This window comes from Lonchura striata, chromosome 6 (genome assembly GCF_046129695.1).
Source record: "Lonchura striata isolate bLonStr1 chromosome 6, bLonStr1.mat, whole genome shotgun sequence".
Classification (NCBI taxonomy): Eukaryota; Metazoa; Chordata; class Aves; order Passeriformes; family Estrildidae; genus Lonchura; species Lonchura striata.
The window spans coordinates 14,012,501-14,031,084 of record NC_134608.1 but is presented as its reverse complement, the minus strand read 5'-3'; positions in this window follow the sequence as shown (position 1 = coordinate 14,031,084).

Genomic DNA, 18,584 nt, shown 5'->3' with positions numbered 1-18,584 from the left:
TGCCACTTGACACAGCTTGAAGAAAAACTAGAGATTTCACAAAAGGCAACATTTAAAAATAACTTCTTTTTGTCAGTTAAATCTAAATGTTCTAAAATCCTCAGCACTGATAAGGTTTATTTTACTTCCCCCCTTCCTTAAAGGGAACACTGAACAACATGCTTTCTTCTAAATAATCTACATTTCATGTGCTTTTGTACAGAAACATAAACCAGAAAATGACCTTGTCCAGCTGTGTCCAAAATTGTCTGATTACTCTGAAAAGCATTCAGCTGCAGCACTATAAAATACTTTTGAGTGAGGAAATCTGAAGGACTAGAATAGGACTGGATATAATTCCAGAAGTTCCTTCTATCTGAGTAACTCTGTTGCAAATGATGCCCTACCCCAAAAAACTCTCCTTGGTGAGACTTTCTGTACCTCTGTCCCTGCTCCTTCCAAGTTTACATAGTGCTGCTCAGCCAAATGTCACCTAAACTGAACTTGTTAATCATTCAAGCCTCTTCAAAAGCAATGCCCTGAACAAGCACAACAATATTAAACCTGCAAATATGAAGACTGAACTTCAGGGATTGCCTAATCCTGAACCAGCATGATTTTTTTCCACTTATTCCAAATAACCATCATCCAGACCACAGAACCATATTCTCTCCTGCTTCATCTCATATAAGGACCACAAAAGTGTGTTCATATTTTAGTTGCTGTTGTGACTTAAGCTGCTACTAATAATTCACTTATTGTCCTTTAGAATGTCACTGCATGCAGCTACAGTGTGCACAGATATCTGACCAGGTAATTTGGAAACCGAAGCCTATGACCTCAAGATCCAGAATGGCCTAAAAAGCCCAATCAACACATACAGAAGAGCAGAGGATAGAAAACTCCAGGTCAGTAGAGGGTCCCTTTCTAGAAGAAGAGACTCAGGACCTGTGGGTACCAAATAAGCTTGTTCACATTTCCATTTATTTTCTAAAGAACGTTGCAAAGTCCTTCTCCAAACATGTTGGGAGAGGATATGCTAACAAAATGGCTTTCCATGCCCCAAGGAATTCAAGACATGCTCCTGGTGGGATTGTAGGAATACCAGGTAACACAGAACAAGCAGGCTGTTACTAGGAAACAAGTTCACATGTGATTGTGATACTCTGGATTTGCAAAGTCAAGGTAAGGCCTTTGTCTACAGTGAGCTAAATGGCTGGTGGAGATCAGTGCCAGGTAGGAAGGGATACTCATTGGTTGCAGAACCTAAAGAATGAACTCCCTGACTTCCAAATATTAAAAATTTAAATTGTGCATTAACAGGGAATTTCCATGTATCACAATGTTTTCTTTTTAGAATGAGAGTGAGGTTTGCTCTTTAGCTTAATTGTGATGCATGCATGAACTTAACTCTGATTTAACAAAGCTTTTTTTCTGAGGATGTGATATCATTATTTCTCCTATTACATACTGTGTAAATCATCTGATATGTCTAGGGTTGTATGTCATTCAGCATATTTAAAACATGCAAATTTTTATGGAATGCTGCAGGCTTGAATAAACATAGATTTTTCATCTTTTTGCAAGAGAATATTTTCAGAGTATTTTTTTATGCAATATGATTCCCTTTAAATAAGAAACCAAGATAGAGTTGTTAGTTTATACAAAGCTTTACTATAGTGATGACCTTTTCTGACCCTTTGTGAAAGTTAAGCATTCACTAGCAACCAATACAGATGATGCCTAAAAATAAACATCTGCATACAGAGAAGTTTAACCCTGGGTACACATTTGGGCAAAAAAAAAGGCATTTTCAAGCCACACTTCATGACAACCCAAGAGGAAGCCACTACAGAGGAAAATGACAGATTTGTATTGCTGCAATGCTCCATTCATTGTATGCAATAAATAGGTTATTCATCACAAATGGCAATGAGGTCATTTGCTTTATCTCAGAAGGTGGGAATTTTAGCATCAGAAAGACTTGAATTGTTGTTTCCAGCTCTGCTGCTGGCCTTGAGGGTGAAATGGGACAAGTCATCTTGCTCTGTGATACCTTTGTTTCACCATCTAAAAAGCTGTGAGATGGACACTGCTCCTTTGTAAAGCATTCAGAGATCTGATGTCCTAGGAGCCAGGTACTATTGCTAATATTGAAAGGATTTAAATTTGTGTATACAAGTGGTGCATGTGTTTAGCTGTAGGTTTATTGTGGTCCTGTGCTAATTGGGTCACTGGGGAAGAGGCTTAGTCTGTCATTTCAAACTGCTTGGTTACCTGGAAAAACATAATGACTGCTACTAGAAATGTGCATGTGCTAAGGCCTCCACATTTACATCAAAGATTTTTTGGGAATGAAACGTGCCCATGCCACATCATTAGTTTCAGTGTTTCTGAGAGGTGTTGCACTTTTCTAGTGAGCACACAGCACCTATGCCTCTGGCTAGCCCATGGGAATTCCTGGATAGGTGGGAAAAAATCCACAAACTCAAGATTAAAAAAATCTCCGACATATTTGAAAATCCATATTGACAAAGATGAAGAATTTGGGGTTTGTTTTTCCCATGCCTTGCATAGGAATGGAGCGACCTTCACTGGACAAAGGAAGGGCTACTGATGTAATCTAACTGGGCTTCTGCAGGACCTTTGATATGGTTCCCCACATTCTTGCCTCTAACTTGCAGAGATACAGATTTGATGATTACTGTCAGAAGGCTGGAACATCTTGTCTGTGAAGAAAAGGCTGAGAGGGCTGAGGTCTTTAATGCCTGGTAAAGGGAAGTGCTGTGGAGCATTTCTTGCGACATTTTAAGGCTGAAAGAAGGCTTCCAGGATTGATGGAGTGGGATTTTATATTGCTACCTGTAGGGCACAAGGGACAACAGTTTAAAAATGAGAGTAGATCTAGACTGGATTTAAGGAAGAAATTTTTTCACAATGAGGATGGTGAGACACTGAAACAGGTTGGCCAGAGAATTTGTGGATGTCCCATAGCTGAGAATGTTTGAGATCAGATTGGATGGGACTTGGAGAAACAAGACCATGTGAAAGGTGTCCCAGTCCATATCAGGGAGGTTGGACTAGATGACCTTTCAGTTCCTTCCAGTCCAAACCATTCAGTGACTCTTTACAAGGATTTCTCCTGGGAACAGAGACCACATGCTTAATGTTTATCACTGTGTCTCCCTAACCCAGCAAAGCTCCTCCTGCACAGGCATGAACAATTTACATGTGATTTGACTCCAGCTGCTTTCTCCCACCTCAGTGAACCATCTCCCCAGCTGTATGTGACTGAAAAATGAGTGTTTTCAACTCAAACCAGTTCATTGAGTTGCTGAAGGGAATAGATGGTGCACACTCCAACACAATCACATAGGAGGAGGGAGATGTGGGCCTGTACCACTGCATGCCTGAGTCAAAACATAAGAATATTAGTAAAGACTAAGAGTAAAAAGCCTCTTTTTATCTCCATGTGAGTTATCCAGATCATGATGTACGGGAAATGTTTTGGAGAAGCCTGTAAAACTTGGATTGGAAGAAAAAGTGTTTTGGAAAATAAATGTGTTTTCGGAGTGTGTGGTGTCACTTTCAACAAAGTTTTGCACCTAAGCTAAGGTTTTCAATTTTATTTTTCTTTAAAGAACTTTGTATTATGGAAAAAAAAAAACCACTAAAATTTATTGTCAATTTGTTAAGTCATAGTGGTTCCTTGCTAACTCTGATACGATATTAACTTAAAGATAGATGAAACCTTCTGGAGCTTTATATTTTGCTCTATTTTATTTTTTAAATAATTTAAGGCAACTTAAATTATATAATACCTATAAATATTTCTTTCCGACATCAAATTTTGTGTTGAAATAAACATTTTACATTAACTTATTCTCCAAACCATTTAACTTCATTTAACTTCAATGTAAACAGAACCCATCCAAAACATAAGCAAATAGTCAATGTCATTGCCATCCAATAAGGCGCATCTTCATCTGCAAATGACAGAAGTTCAAACTGTACTATGCAGTAGTTAGACCTAATTATTCTTACAGTAAGCTAAAACCAATAAACTATAAAATAAATTATGTTAACATTTTAACAATTGTATCATGTCAGGACAGAATACAGCATAACAGCGTTGAACTGTATAAATCATATTATGCATTTCTAATTCTGGCATGTCCTAAAGTCATGCAAAAATAATCTTAAAGTGAAACAAAATGTTACCGTAGTCTAAGCAGGTATGTTTCAGAACTTTTGGAAACCTAAATGAACTCAAAATACTTCTATACAAAATAAGAACAAGTTAAATACACAGGAAAAGGAAGGCTTCAGCTAGGTCTGCAATTGATCCCACTTCTGCATGTGGTGGGGATGGGAAAAATAAAAGCCTGAGGTCTGCTTCCCAGCATGCAGGGCAGCAGATGAGGTGGCCAGAAAGCCATCCCCGTGTGCTGGTAGCCTTGCCAGCAGCACACGGCCCATCCTTCCCTCTGCCCCCGCGGGAGAAGAGCCGGGGAGCGGCACACGCGCCTCATGGACAGTCAGATTTCAGCCGGATTTAAAGGCATGAGCAGTGAAAAGGGATGGGAATGAAGAGTTTGGCTCTTAACTGGAATGTACCTCATCCAGATTATGTTGACTGGGAGGTGTCTCAGGTAACTCATTTATGCCAGTGATAGTGAATGGTGATGACTGCTGTTTATTAATGTAAATTTGGCTTAACAGGGAGGCATTCAGCAGGTGCCAAGTAACTACATGGTCAGTTGACTCTGTCAGGTCAAATTAGACTCAAATTATAGGTTTCATTTAAAAAAAAAAAAAGGGTTTTCTGGTGCTAAGGCCAGCAGAAAATAGTTAAAAAAAAATAAACAGAGAAACAGTAAGCTTAAAACAGCTTTTGCAAGAACAACACTGGCTTTGCTAAGACTAAGGTGATTTTGGTTTACACTTGAAAATGTCACCAGGGTGGTGAGATTGCCCTTGCCACACAACACCATGGCGCAAATGCATGTCCTACAATGCCTACAGATAATGTGATATCTCAACATTCACTGCTGTTCCAGCTACCATGAATGGCTCCAGAAGGGACTGAAAATCAAGCAAATTGCACTGTCTGGTCTCAGTTGTTTTAGATCAGTTGCAAGCCGTGAGGATAGAGCAGCCTGGAAACGCTGCTCGGTCTGAGCTCTCGCAGTGGCCTATGGAGCAGGCAGCAGGAGTGGCACGTGCAACCATGGCCCCACCTCAGCCCCTCGGCTTCCTTCCAGCCTGGCTTTGCTCCAGAGCACATGCAAGAGCACAGCGAGAAATGGCTCTTCTGGTTATGAAAACCAGGTTTGACCATGTCCCAGATGCTGCAATTCCGCGCTCACCTGAGTATTGCTTGGATATGAGAAGAACACTGTCTGTCCTCGGATGGTCATGTTTATTGTCAAGCACTTTAAAATCAACAAGGAGGCTATTTAATAGTTCAACTAAGTAGGTAGCTCAATTTTCCTTATAAGAGGTAGGTTTTTTTTGGTAGCTGAAGAGTACTTAATATTTTTCAACAGCTATTGCTTTATAGCAGACACACTGTTTGGAAGACATAGAATTTTTCCCCTAAATGGTTCAAATAAAGGGAATCTCTTCATGCTCATGTGAAATTGCTGACCCTTCCCAAACAATTCCAAGGCAGATGTGGTGCAACCCAAAGCTGGCAGCAGCACTGTCATCACTGCTGGTGTTTCAGCAGCAAGGTAGGCACTGACAGAGCACAAGAGGGTCTCTGGCTTTAGTAACTCAGCAATTAGAATTGAAGTAGATTATAGCTGAGAGTCTCTTGTCAAGGGTAGGAATGTTAGCCTTGACCAGTACTGCAAACATGTAAGCTATTTCTGCTCACAGATGATCATCTGAAAAATGTGAAGCTAATAGAGTGGGTGTGATAATTAGGGAAGGAGAGAATTTAAGAGGAAGGAAAGAAAAGATGAAGGAACAGAGGAAGTAAATGAAACACAAAAATGATAAATACTTTTTAATTTATTAGTTTTGTGTAAGAAAATAAGCCTTTCCAGCCACAGAATAGTTTTAACGCTTATTTGCCATTGTATACTTCATCAAGGAGTAGAAGAACTTAAATTTAATCTCTTTCAGTATAAAGTGAAACACTTATTAGTAAAGGTACCAGCATAAATAGCTGTTTTAAAGTAGCTCTAAAATTTGTGGACCATATTTTATGCTTACCTACCCTACATAGATTGAGTCCACCTGCTGAGATAAATTCTTCATGAAAGGATACTTGAAGGATAATAAATCCTCTTTCTTCTTCAGTGATACATTAGGTCTAAGATGACTATAATTTCTCTTTGTAAGGATTCTTGCTCAAAGAATTCCTTCTTCCAGAAGAGTATAAACAAAAGTGTAGGAAAAAATTAGACCAAGGCAGGAAAAAAGATGTAATCATAACAACATTGTATATTTTTCTATTATTCTGATTGTTCTTGGGAGAGAGAGAGAGAGTGATAGAGCAAAAGAGAAGCAAACACAACTACTAGCTTCCAAAACTTACAGGAAATTAATAACAGCATCTGTGGGGTTTTTCTATAATAGTGAAATTTTCCCTGCTGTTCTGAAAATAAGAAGAGCATAAAGCAACAGAACATCAGTTGGTGTAAATCATCATAGCTCCAATAAAAGGCTGTTCTTTTCCCAATAATTTTAATAGGAAAAAATATACTTACATTGATCCAGGCTGGACAATATTTGGAATGTATGTGCAATACACATTTATATTTTTAATATGATTTTTGCAGCATCAATCACTGGGATATTTGAGGGGCTAGGAAATCTTGTTTCCTTCTCTTTCTGACACAAATCTAGCAGAAATGGGAGCAAAACTGGTGATGGTGAAAAGAGGTAGAGAGCAAAGGGCTGGGCAAACAGAGAACTTAATGGGCATTGAGATTTGGGCAGGTATCTAGGGGACAGGGATGAAGCTGAAGGTGCTATATTCTGCCTAGATGCTGTCATGCTGTACACAGCAAGATCTCTGGCAAAACATGCCAAGAAGGTGGCCTGAGCTCCTGGTGTGTCCTTCAAGCTCCTAGCTCAGGGCAGGATGATGTGGAGGGAAGCAGAACCCTGCCTGACCCAGGTCTCCAGCCAGGTAAAGGGGGCACACCCAGGGCTCTCAGAGCAGTGCTTGCTACTTGCTGCCCCTCTGGGCCAGAGGAATTCCTCTTGCTGATGACTGCCAGGGCTCCTGCCAGAAAGAAAACACTACAGAGAAACAGATTTGGCACAAATACATCTGCAAGAACTAATTTTTCTACCTGCCTCATACAAAGGACGGGGTAAGAAATAGCACTCTGTATCCCTACCTCACTTCTCATTATTGGAATAATTGCCACTCATGGTAGTGGGGACATCCCCACCTCTGACATGCTGAGCTGCTTTATCCATCTCTCCTCTCACACAGCAGATGCTTCCACCCACTGCCTTTGCACCTGCCTTTCCAACCTGTGGTCTTACAAGAGGCTGTATAGCATTGCCCCAGTTTTTAATTTCCCCAGCCTTTTTCTGCCATTGAGATAAATCCAGACTGAAAGATGCAAAGAAAGAATGAGTAACCATTGCTAAAGGCTTGTTAGAAAACTCATAGCTAGAAAGGCCATAAATTCCATATTTACAATGCCAGCTATTCACAGCATGGCTCTATTGAATCACTGCACGTGTGCTTTTGAAGTCCATAGACTTCTGGAAGGACGCTATTTGCATGAATCACAGGTTTCAGTGTGAGCTGGTTGGTACCTCTTGTTCACTTGTAATTGTTTCCACAGTATAGTGGAGGGGAATTGCTGGAAATATCATCAGCAAACCTTCAATTGTCCACCTAACCTAAAGAAAGCAGAGGGTTTGCTTTTGGGAGGGCTTTTTTTTTTTTTTTTAATGCTGAGATAAGGGAGGGAGAGTATGTCCAATTACAGCAGCTGGACAGGAACTTCATGCTAGGGATGAAGCCAGGATGGTGCTGGACTGTGAATGTGGATTTGCTGAGAAGTGAGATGGAAAATAATGGGCATTTTGTGGGAATGCAAGGACCTTCAGAGAGAGGTGAGCCAAAGGAAAATGATCTTAGTTTTCTGATCCACATCAGCTGTTTGGGTGTGAGTGGATTATTTTCATGAGTAACAACTGTTATGAAATGTTCCTGATTTGAAAGGTTTCTTAAGAAAAGGAGGAGAAAAAGGCTGATGTGCTCCTTGAAATAGCTGTTCTTATCAGTATGCTGTAATTAAAAAAATATTTGGATGCAATTTTTTGCATTTGCAGGAACATATGTAAACCTCTGAATTTAACTGTATAATTTCTTACTTCTTGACTCTTGCCTTGAATCCCAGCCCTGTTTTATGATCTTCCTTTAACCAGTGGTATTGTTATTTTATTGCATATTCAAAATATTTTCAGAGGATTTAAAAAAAAAATAATAATTTCCCTGAGTTCATTGTATGAGTGATGGCTCTGTGTATGCGTGTGTAATTTCAACATACAAGAGCTGTACTTGAGAAGCTGTTCTCTATCTGATAACATAAATCCAAGTAATTTTGAAGCACAGAGAAGGAATAGGACTTTCTGGGCTTCACAGTGGCCCCAATCTAACAAACAGTAGTGCAAAGGAAAATTCTTCATTTGAAAACTGGTCTGCAGTGGGCTTTCATGAAGATTAAGGAGCCTGCCTAAGTGGTTGCAGGATTGTGGTTACAACCTGGAAGGAGGGTGACCTGGCATAACTCACGAAAGACACTGCACCAAATGGTTCCCTCAGCCACTCCTCTAGGGGAATTCAATAGGATCTGAATCTGTGGCTTACAGCTTATAGTCAAGGAAATCAGTATTTCAAACTTAATTGAGAAAGATGATTGTCAGCACAGCACAAAATTATTTTCTTCTCAGACTGCAGCTCCGAAAATTAAAGTAAAATAATCTCAATTTACTTACAGTAATAGATGGAGAGATTAAGAAGGTTTTATTTGATTTTTAAAGACTTCGTTGTTTATTTGTCCAGAATAGCTCAAGTTATTTCAAATTTATTTAGGATTAGAAATAAATAGAGAAGTTCTGTTAAGAAAGAAGAGGCAATAGAAAGCATACAAGACCAGGAATTGTACTGAGCAGAGTGAGCTGTCACTGAGGGCGATGAATCAAGAGTGATAACGCTCCATGAGAGGAGGAAATGCTGAGCAGAGAGATAAAACCAGAAAATGGTGTCACAGGGTCAGGGTTATGCAACAAAATCAGAAAGCTTCTGTATACCATAATAGCACAAATACCTAAATATTTCTCTATATTGAAGCACTTGTAAACTTCCTAGAATTGTAACTTAAGTGCCCAGTAAAACCTTATTATATTATGATTGCCCAAATGAAAATTCTGGCAATACAGTGACAAAATAGTTCAAGTAAATCTCATTTGCATACATTAACCTTCTTCCCTAAGGCACAAAGCCTTGAGTTGTCCCTAAATTTACACATCTGAGTTACAGAAAGAGCCTAATTGCCAAAGGCACCCTAAGTAACCAAGCGGAAATAGACACACACTTCTATAGAATGGCTGAGATCTCAAGGGATAAATTACATTTTGGGGGGGGTTTTCCCCTCCCTTGACAACCCAGAGTGATCCAGGAGTAGGCTCTAGTCTCATTTTAGATTTCTCTGTAAGTGGCTCAAAGTGCCTAATCCTCCCTGGAATCTCTCCTTCAGGATACCAGAAGCCACAATGCACATGGCTGGTCACAGCACCTCAAAAAGAGTTGCAAGTGTTAACAGAGTCTCACCTGAGAGGAAACTTGTTTGACTGATAGAAAAACATACACATTAAAAATAAACTGCATTTTATATTTTTGCCAATCTTGGATTAATGCCTACTCAGGAAAACAGTAACTATTTAAGATGGAGTTTACAGAAAGTGAGCAGAATTGCATAATTCTCATTCAGATAGGAATTCCTTAAATTTATATAATTTTCTATCTCTGTATTCTGACCTTATCAACACTGTTATTAGCCTGACTGGGGAAGGGTGGTGGTGCTGCTGCTGAGTCCAAATCAGCATCAGCTGCTCCTTTGCCTCTGGTATGACTTCATGGCATTGTCCCAATAGGAACTGAGACTTCAGCCAGTCCTGATTATTGCTGTATAATTTTAAAAATTTTTAAGGCTTGCATACTATAGGCTAAGTTGTCAGGTTTTTGAGGAGGCCTATGCTCGAGACAGGAGACAAATCTAAGCCTGAAATATTCATGTTTGTCTCTGCTGCCTTGGCTGAACTAAAGTGGTAAACAGGAGACATAGTCTCAAATTCAAATGTCCATCACAGATAAAACCTTTGTCTGTAGAAAACTAAGAAACAGACCTCTTACAAAGAGCAGTCACCATCTGGACCATCAGTGGGAAAACAAGAAACTGGCTGCAACGTGTGAAGAAAATGCTATTGAACATTTTTGATAAATAGTGCTACCAATCTCATAGTTCTCAGATGGGCAAGACAGAGATGCAGGCTTTTTACCAAATAAACTCTTTTAGAAATGAGTGAACAGAGGCAAATATCTGACTTTTCCCATCATATCTAAGGGGTGGCATGGACAGAGCTAAATTAATTTCAGAGAGGAAGTGCCATTGTTTTTTTAGGGGAATGCTGATGAGCCAAAGGCTTAGTTTCATCTCCTGACCTTATTGCATTACTCTGTTCAGCAGTATCTAATCCCTTAATGATTTATCTCCTTATCCCAGTCCTACAGTATTCAGAATTTTGCCTTTAAATTTGCAATAATTAAATGTTTGTTCTTTCCTAACTGAGTGAATAATGTGCTGCAACTTAATACTTTTGCCTAGAAGACAGTCCCATAGCTATCAAATTTAGCAATGCAACTGGCAGGTGGGGTTTTGAGAGGATGTCTCTAAGGACTGTATTTCTCAGGCCACAGATTAAATACACTCCCATGTCTTGTGAAAGAATTCCATGGCCACTTTTTTAGTTAAAGCAACTTGTCATTCCCCTAAAGAACACATTTTCAGAAGGCTGTAAAACCTCATTAGAGAGTTTAATGAAATTTATTTGTTCTAAACCAAGGATTATTGTTATATGTTTTGTGGAAAACATTAAGTGGACTACCATAAATGTCTTTTCCTGAGTAATGTGGGCCAGCAGAAGACTAACCTGCAAAGATGCCTCTTTCACTGCATGTCAGTACACTTAGTAAAACTGCTAAAATCCACATTGCTCCTGGCAAAAGATTTTCTCCTTGGCACAATGCAGAAGAGATGGGTGGTCATTCATGCTCTGGATGGCACTTTTAGGGCTAAAAGGCACTAGAAGGCTGTTGGAAGTGAGAAAGGTTCTACTTTAACCAGAAAGCTAATTCCAGGTGTTAGTTTGGGGCTTTGCCTGTTGCTTTTATTTCTGCAGTGGAGTCAGCATCTGTGTGAATTGAAGATCACAGACACTGCACTGCCTGCTCTGGAAGCATGCTCCATGGTCAGCAAAGGACATCTCAAACCTGGGTAAACATTCTCTTTGGAATGATGTCCAGTTTAATGTCGACCCTGAATTAAATAAGCTCTCAAGATAAGTCATCACAACTCTAGTTGCATGTGTTGTGACCTCAGTATTCCCTGGTTTCCATTTTCCTGGAATTGTCAGAGGTTTGTATCTGGAATGTTAGCATGAATATTCATTCTTTTTTTTTTTTTTTCTGCTCTCAAACTAATAATGAGTTCCACAGCAAGAGCTTATAATAGGTCATGATAACCAGAGAGATTCATATTGAGAATAAATGAGTTATCCATACAGAAAAGCATTCTGCCTAGCCATATATAGACCTTATATTTGCTATTTTGTGGTTTTGGTGCTAAATCTTATTTGTGGACTTGAAGTGACTTTTCTTTTTTATATGTCTTTAGGTTTTTGCTATTTAAGCCCTGAGTGATTGCTCTTAACTGACTCTCTCCCTCCCCCCTCCTTTTTCCTTTATACAACAAAAACAAGGTCTTTGCATTAAGAATAAGATTGACCACAGGCTATTTTAACATGCCTCAGCAGCCACTGTCTCTCCCCTTTACTTCCTGTCACGTATCCATTTCTACTCATGTGAATCAATCATACCTCTCATTTATAAAATATGGCAGCAATATATACAAAATTAATATAATAATTAAAGGAAATATTATTTAAAGGTCTAAAGAAAAACAATTCTTAAAAATCAATTGTTCAGTCCAGTTAAACATTGTGCATGTTCCTTGGAGAGGGTCTTCAGCACTATGTATCTCATGGGTGTCATTGGATGTAATTGTTGCCATGCTAAATATTCATGTATGAATAGTCTGGAATAAATTCTCTTGTAAATTGACAGAGGGCAAGTTACAACTGTCCTTGAGTCTCTCATCTGCATCCTCATTTTTGAAAAACTGTCTCGTTTGCATGTGTGTGTGTGTACTTGGTTAAATTAAACAGGGAAAGCTGCTTTCTTTCGGAAACACTCTGCTGCTTCTATCACCTGTTACTAGCACTGGTTATTTATATCAGCTCAGTTTTGTGGGGTAGAAACTGGTATAAAACAATTTCTGACTGGCAATAGTTCTTTGAGTTGTTGTGCTTGCTGGCCCCACCTGAGAGCAGAGTGGGCACTGCCAGGAGGATGTAAACACACACAGCAAGGCAACCTCTGTGGTGTGGCTCCCACCACCTGGGTCAGAGAGGTGATGAGCAGAGAGAATGTGGCCAGGTTCAACAGGAAGGTTACAGGAGACACTGAAACTGAACCCATATCTCCTACCCAGGGGTTTCATCATGAGTCATCCAGTCCTCTTTCCACCTAATACTCTGACACAAATAGTTTGGATACAAATGCTGATAGTCGTGGCAGAGTATTATCCTTTCTGGTGTCTAACCCTCTTTACTAAATGTTGTCAGTCTTTGTTTAAGGGTTATGGGGTCTAGCTCCATATCTTTCCCTGGTTTAGTGCCATATAACCTGGAACTCTCCTTGCCCCATCTTTGTTTTTCCTTTCTCCTAAACACCTGCATAATTAAGTTTGGTTTGTTTTTTTTTTTTTTTTATTTTACTTCTGTATGTATAATGTTGATATTTTATTCAATGGAGAGAAAAAAGTGAGAGTGTTTGCACTCCTCTGTGTGCTGAACATGACATGATTCAGGCTTTTCATTTCAATTTTTGCCAGGTCTCATTGCCCACAGTTCTTCCTCAGATTTGAATGGTGCTCTGAGCACCTCAGCTTGCTCCTCTGGCCCCTGCTCCCTGTGTCTGCATGCACAGGGTCACTGCTGCATGCCTTTGTTGGGGCAAGGTGGTCCCTGGTGACTTGCTTGGCTGCAAGGACCCGTGTCGAGCTGTCTGATCCTGATGCTGCCTTAATCCTTTCTGTGTCAGTTTGGTGTTTTTAGGATTGCAGCTGTGGTGGTTGGACCCTGGCTGGAGACCAGCTGCCCACAAATGCTTCTCTATCACTCCCCTCCTCAACTGGAGAGGGGAGAGAAAATTTCATGAATGGTTCATGGGCTGAGATAAAGATAGGGAGAAATCACTCACTGATTACCTTCATTGACAAAACAGACTTGACTTAATTGAATTTATTACCAATCAAATCAGAGCAGGATAATGAGAAGTAAAATAGTTATTAAAAACACCTTCTCCCTCCCCCTCCCTCCTTCTCAGAGTTAACTTTATTCCCAATTTTCCACCTTCTCTCCTTTCAATGGCACAGGGGAATGGTTTTTCTGCAGCTGCTTCCTCCTCAGGAGTCTCTCCTGCTCCAGTGTGGGCTTCCTCACACAGGAGACAGTCCTCCATGAACTTCTCCAATATGAGTCCTTCCCACAGGCTAGAGTTCATGAACTGCTACAGCATGGTCTCTTTTTTCCTCCCCTCCTTCTGCAGGACTTGTGCAGTCCTTCAGGAACAGGCTGCTCCAGCATGGCTTCCCCTGGGGTCACAGCTTTCTTTTGGGCATCCACCTGCTCTGGAGTGGGGCTCCTCCAGGGGCTGTGGTGGATCTCTGTGGAGTTTCATGAGCTGCAGGGACACAGCTGCTTCATCATGGTCTTCACCACAGACTGCTGAGGGGAAGCACCTTCCTCCCACTCCTTCATTGACCTGAGTGCCTGCAGAGCTGTTCCTCTCAAATATTCTTACTCCTCTCTTCTCTCGCCACAATTACTTCTGTGCAATAACTTCTCTTTTTTTTCCTCCCTTCCTTCCTAAATATGTTGCCACAGAGCTTCACAATGCCTCCAATTACTCCCAGCAGCAGTAAGACACAATCCTCTGCAGACATTGAATTACTGGTGCCTTTTTAGCCAAAACCAACATGTGTTTGTGCTACTGCAGAGAACCACAACCAAACAATCCTCAATGTCTACCTTCCTGTCCAGTGGACAAGCTGGTTTAAGGGCAGGACCTCTACCAGCTAAGGAACTGGTAGAGAGCCTTTGTGGTGGCAGAGTGGCATTTTGCAGACCCAGTACAGAAACCAAAGCGTTCTTGTGCAAATGCCATGTGGTTAGACTGGCATCCATGAGGAGGAAGATAGAAAATAGTGTGCTCTTCTTTCTTATACCTATGTATTTGGACAGGTCATAGTTTAACTGAAAATTTGAACCAGGCACAAAGCACTTAATCAAATTCATAACCACAGTTGTGCAGCAAGGCTGTGATATCTCAAGGGCTGATAAACTTTTGAAATGATAGGGCTGTAAACTTTTGAAAGTGAACTTCCAGGCCATTTGGAGGAGTGACAAGCTCCTCATCATGAGCTGGCAGGAGAATCAGGAGTGCTGCAGGACACGAGGCTAACAGTGGGCAGCTGGAACTGGATGTAGGACATGCTGGTTGCCCTGTCAGGAGAGAGAAATCACCTCTTCTTTTCAGTCCCTCCTGTTGCCCACTCATGGCTTGTACTGGCAGGAACTTGCTTTGTTGGTGAGGGAAACCCTCTCTGCTGCTGCTCAGGTGAAATCCTGCATGGGGCTGAGCCTGGGGCAAGAGGCAGCTCTTGTGCTCATAGGGCTCCATTCTTGGAAATGAAGGGGACATGACAGACAACCACATATTAGGTCTAAAATTCTGAAAACTCTAAAATTCTGAAGAACTTCCCTCTGGTCCCAGAGAGGAAGAACAAAATGGTGCTGCATTTCTCAGGGTGGGGTGAGGGCTGTGTCCTGACAGAGGGACTGGCAAGGCTTTTGGGGCCAGGAGCAAGGGACTGGCAGACAATGCAGGACTGGTGCTGGAAGGAACATGCAGTTAGCAGCACAAGCACACTTGGCTCTGGAGGTGAGGTGGAAAGATATATATTTTTAATTATTGAGCTGTGTACACATTATGAAACCATTATAGAATGAAAGTATATAAAATTCCAAATTGCAAACACCAGCTTATACAAAGGGGTAATAAAATAAATAATACATTAACTAGCTCCAGTACTCTGAATTCATAGACAGTAATGGAACCATATACATCAGAGGCCATAAAAATGCATACATTAAGCAGGGTGCACAGTGGTAACTGAGAGTTCATCTTGATGCTTCCTGACTGCATGAGAGTCTATTAGTGCTGGGGGATGGGAACTCTATTTGCTACTTAAGCAATTATTGATTGAGAGAGGGAAATACAAACCTCACAGACCAGGCTGGTAGGAAAAAGGGTGAGAACTTAGCTTGACATAACACATCAACACCGTAAACAAAGTGGACTTTGAAGGTCATTGTGCTACCACTATGTGCTGTAGTGCAGGATCTGTCTTGGTGTGGGACACCAACAGAGAAGACTGCACTGTGTGTGCACAGGTGGAGCACCAGCACACCTTGCATGTGCAAGAAGGAGGTGTCCTCATCAATGGTCACTCTGCAGATTTTGACAGGGGAAAAATTCTAGAAATAAACATCCTCTAATTCAGGAAAAATATGGGGCAAGATCCCTCTCTGCTCCTGTTCAGTGTGGCAGCACTGGTGTAGCTCAGGTAGCTTTGTCAAGAGAGGGCTGTGTAATACCTTTTCATGTGCCAGAGTTAGGTCTGGCTGGGTTTAGACTGGAGTGCTCTTCTCCTATGGCTGTGGATGTGTTTATTTATGTCACTGCATTATAACAGATTTTCCTGGAACCTGCATGATGCAGGAAACATCTAAATTTCTGCATCTACAAAGGAGAACAGAACATTGGCCAAGGACATCAGATCCAGCTCCACCTCACTTCAGGCAAGAATCCTTTCCAATCCTTCTTGTTCTGTCTCCTGAAGCCCTTCATTTTTATTTCTGTGCATATGGTGTTGTGACCCCAAGAAATAGCAGTGTGCAAATGTTCTGCTGCAGAATAGAACAAAGAACTATTGCTTTGTAAATAGTCCCTCAATGGGAGAGTTTGGCGTGCTAGGGTCTGTGCATCAAATGGCTTACAGGAGTGGCCTACTTGGAAATTTTAGGGAATCTTATGAATGGAAAAAAACAAACAAACTAAAAATCAGACTGTCTAGAAGGGTAAAAAAGCATGTATATATATACTTATATATAATATTATTATGCTAGCCATCTGATAACTTCAAATTAAATCAGATAAAAGTAAAACTTATTCCTTGACAGGGTTCTGTTGCTTCTTTCCCTCCAATGGGCAGACAGATTCATGCCCAGAAATGTTTCCACTGGGTTTAGGAACCATTCTAAAGCAGGATTTTTTTATCTGTTTGACTTGAGTGATATGAATGTCATTATCCACTTGCTGGCACTGAAAATTCATTGTGGGACTCTATTAAGTCTCCTTTCATTAAAAAAATTCTAATATATTGAGAAAGGAAACGGGAATTGGAAAGAGAAGTGGAAGGGGAAGAGAGGTTTGGAGACTTCCCTATACTAAGTCTGCTTTCTCTTTGTCAAGTTTTTCATCTGATGCAAACAAATATTATTCTATTGATTTTACTGACTTCTAGCAAGATAAAGATAGAGCACTGCAATCATATAATGCCATGTGAGGCACAGCTTACATCCTCATTTCTGCTCTGCCTACAGACAAAACCCACATTTGATTCTTGAACACCACTAACTAAACCTGTACTTCTGTCCCTTGCTCTCCTTCTGGGTCAGGCTCTGATCTCTGTCTCCCTGATACACAGCTAGAGGTTTATGTTGGTGTGGACACTGTGCTCTGTTTGCACTGATGGAGCACAGAACAGGGCTCCTTACTTCTTCTTCTTCACTTGCACAAAACCAAATGTGATCCATACAGAAATCCATTACATTTTAATAATTAATTTAATGTGGGGAATTAAAAATTAGGAACAATTTGTTTTGAAATATATGTATACTGAGCAGATGCCATGCCATCTCAGGTACAATGAGGTGACAGGAATGCTGTTTAAAAATGCTGTATGATTTCAACTATCAGAAGGGTTTGGAAAGTGTTATACCCTTGACAATGACCTGTTTTACAATTAAAGCTCATGATTATTTACCCAAGAAGACAACAAGATTTGCTATGTAATTTGAAAAGCATTTATAATACTGCTACCCATGTTGTAAGCTGATTATAAATAAAGTTCAGCAGAATTGCTTCCATCAGAAAATCAGCATTCACAGTCAAATAAAGTGTACAACCCTGATGTGTAGATGCTTCTAACTGCTACTGTACATAAATCAGATTCTGCTTAGCAACTGCTGCATATCATGTTTATTAAACACCTTCTGCTTATTACAGCAGAGGGTACTAAAAATTCTACATAAAAATTTCTCAAATATCTTTTCACATCTTGGATATTTTTTAAAGGTCTCATTGCAGTGAACAGAATCCTTCTGCGGAAATGGTACTTGGGGGCTCTCGACATGTGCTTCCTGTTCTAGTCAGTCACATGGAAAATGTTCTCAGTTTACAAACCAGACAAATTGTTTTGTGTTGTTGCTTTAGTCCTAAGGCTCAACCCGGCATAAGGAGAATCAGGCTTCCTACTTTCAATATCATTGAGCATTTTGTTAAAAGTAATGCTCTTTATGAGTTCTGGGAAGTATTGAAAAAAGGCTATTTCATAAGGAGGTAAACTTGCCTCTGTGTCCCAGAAGCACGCTGGAGCAAGTGACAGTTCAACAAAGAAAACAACCCTTTACTCATCAGTGATTCTTTGGCACAAGCCTCTGCTGTGAAATAATTTCTCAGGGCTAGTCCACCATGTCATGAGTGACACACATTTGTCACAATGTCCCACATTTACACACTACAAAAGGCCTTTTAAACTAGTCACAGATGCTACAGGGGTCTGATAGATTGAAAATAGTCAGCTGCATACTCTGACAGCCATTACTGTCACAGTGTATTCTAAACCGCCAGGCTCCATTTATATCTCACAAAAATAAAATAGCATGAGAAATATCAGCTTTGAAATAACTTTCAGTCCACCTCTCTAGGACTGTGGCTGGCATCAGCTCAGGCTTTGATCTGTAAATCCTCAACTGATGAATGCTCCTGTATATAAGAGGTACCTCTTGGGGAGCGAGAGCCATGCACCTCTTCAGTCATGCAGCCAACTGCTCCCTGGATGAACTGTATGGGAAATGGACATAACCATTCAGGATTATCA